The sequence below is a fragment of the Primulina huaijiensis genome, chromosome 3 (assembly GCF_012295235.1).
Source record: "Primulina huaijiensis isolate GDHJ02 chromosome 3, ASM1229523v2, whole genome shotgun sequence".
Taxonomy (NCBI): domain Eukaryota; kingdom Viridiplantae; phylum Streptophyta; class Magnoliopsida; order Lamiales; family Gesneriaceae; genus Primulina; species Primulina huaijiensis.
The window spans coordinates 24,652,087-24,654,288 of NC_133308.1; the positions used below are offsets into that span (position 1 = coordinate 24,652,087).

General features: G+C 35.0%; 1 long non-coding RNA gene across 1 annotated transcript in view; it reads left to right on the top strand.

Moving 5' to 3' along the window:
* Positions 1 to 1,969, top strand: part of LOC140973980 (uncharacterized) — a 9,454-nt gene extending 7,485 nt beyond the window's left edge. Inside the window, exon 3 of the long non-coding RNA XR_012174703.1 lies at positions 1,612 to 1,969. This is a non-coding gene — a long non-coding RNA (uncharacterized lncRNA). The remainder of the gene's footprint in view (positions 1 to 1,611) is intronic.
* Positions 1,970 to 2,202: the final 233 nt, after the last annotated feature.

Here is a 2,202-nt window from a genome sequence, read left to right on the forward strand (position 1 = left end):
TACAATTTTTTTTATTCATTAAATTAAATAAATAAATATTATAAATAAAAATAATAATTATAATAATGTTTTACGATACTTTAAAAAATGTTACAAATGAATTGTCTAACTAAAATGTTTGTTAACATATTTATGAAAAATTACTCAATGTAGGAAAAAAATTAATTTACCTCAATTATAAGTTTGAATGAGTTTCTTATGAGACGACCTGTAAAGCCCTGTAATTAATTATCCGGTAATTTTGGCATAATTAGAATAATTATTGAGTTGTAAATTAAAATAATTATTTATGCCAAATAATTTCAATAAGTGTGCTAAAAATATGTATTTTAGAATATAGGAGAATTTAACGATATAAAATACATATAGAGTTTAAATAACACACGAGAGCAAAATAAATACAGACCGAGATAAATGGGCTTGAGTTACTATTTGAGTAATCAAATATACAATATATATAAATATACATACACATACACACATCTCATTGAAAAGAGAAAAGAAGTGAGAGAAGGGAAAAAGGGAAAAAGAAAGAAGAAACCCAAATTTTCTCAACCCTTGGAGCAGCTGCGGGAAAATCGCGATAACTCCTCCGTCCGACGTCCAAATCTCGATCGGTCTGAAGGGGTGTCTTCCTAACATCCTAAGTTTCGATTTAAGTCAGAAATCGTGAAGTTTGAGCAAGGATTCGGGTAGATCGAAGCTGCTGTTCCGGCGCTCTGTTTCTGCGCGAATTCTTTCGGTTTTGGGGTGAGCGTTTTGTGTTGCTGCGATTTATACAACTTGAATTTGTAGAAATGACCTAAATAAACTTTGTAGTGGTTTACGTTTGCTGTTTATATCCGCTGGAATCATTGAATTTTGATAAGAAACGGATTTGATATGATTTTTCTACCAAAATGTGTCAAAATGGAATTCTGTGTTGGAGCTGTGTACAGCACCTACTGTAATTCGGGTTTATGGCATGTTTGCACTCGGATTCTGGGTTTTTGGTTAAATAGAAAGTTGTAAAGATATGCGTTGTCTTTGTAATGATATAAGATTCGTTAAATTCCATTAAGAGTTGAGCAAGTTATGCTTATTTTTCTGTAACTGCTCAGTGTATGATATTCTGTCCGCGAATTCTGAAGTAGCGGTGTGTTCTTGAAAATTCTGAGAATAATCTACTGAGATTCTGAAGATGGTTTCAACTGGAGAAACTTAGATAATTGAGTTATCTTTCATTTTCAATTGGCGGATATTGATTTGGGTAAAAAATGAGTTAGATATGAATTTTATGGTCNCGTATCAGCTGTATGGAGGCCGAGTCAGGGGTGTTATTCAGCACAGCTTGGCATACCTCGCATACTTGGCAGGGCGGTTTAGCTGCATGACGATGTAGCTCCCCTGTGTTGTTGCTCGAGCATTATTCCAGTTGTTATCGTACCGTTTGTTGGCTCCTGTTATCCCGATTATTCGTTGAGCCTTTCATGCATTGCATATTACATTTTATTATATGATTATGCATGATTTATGATTATTGTTGTTATTGTTGAACTGTTTCATACCAGAATCCTAACCTCAGTTGTTTACTGGGGGGGCTGCTGTGGTTGCTATTGGGCACCATGGTAGATCTCCCGAGTCGTTTTGCAGCATCAGGCCGAGGTTCCGCCAGTGGAGCTCGGGATTGAGGTTGGATTGCTTGGTTCTGTCAGTGGAGTTTCCCAGTTAGTCTATATGTATGTCTTGAGTTTGTTTCAGTCTTGTATTGTAGTTTATTTGCCGGGGAGATGCCCCATGTATCTGTAGTGATATTTGGTTGTTTTTGTGATGTTCTGAGTCGACCCTATGATTCTTATGATCTGGTGAGTATGTGGTAAGTTTTAATTTCTGTTTAGTACTGGCCAGTGCGGCTATAGGTTGTTGACTTCGGTTTTTGTTTTATGACTCTAGTTTGAGTATATTTTGATATAAAATGCTGCTTGAGTTTTTCGGGATGTACTGCTTACAGGGAGGTCATGCCAAAATTTTTCTAGGCCCTGAGGTCCGTTTTAAAGTATTTTTGNGTTTGTTAACATATTTATGAAAAATTACTCAATGTAGGAAAAAAATAAATTTACCTAAATTATAAGTTTGAATGAGTTTCTTATGAGACGACCTCACAAATCTATGTTAATTGGACGAGTCGACTCGATTCATATCTTGAGTGAAAAATAATAATGT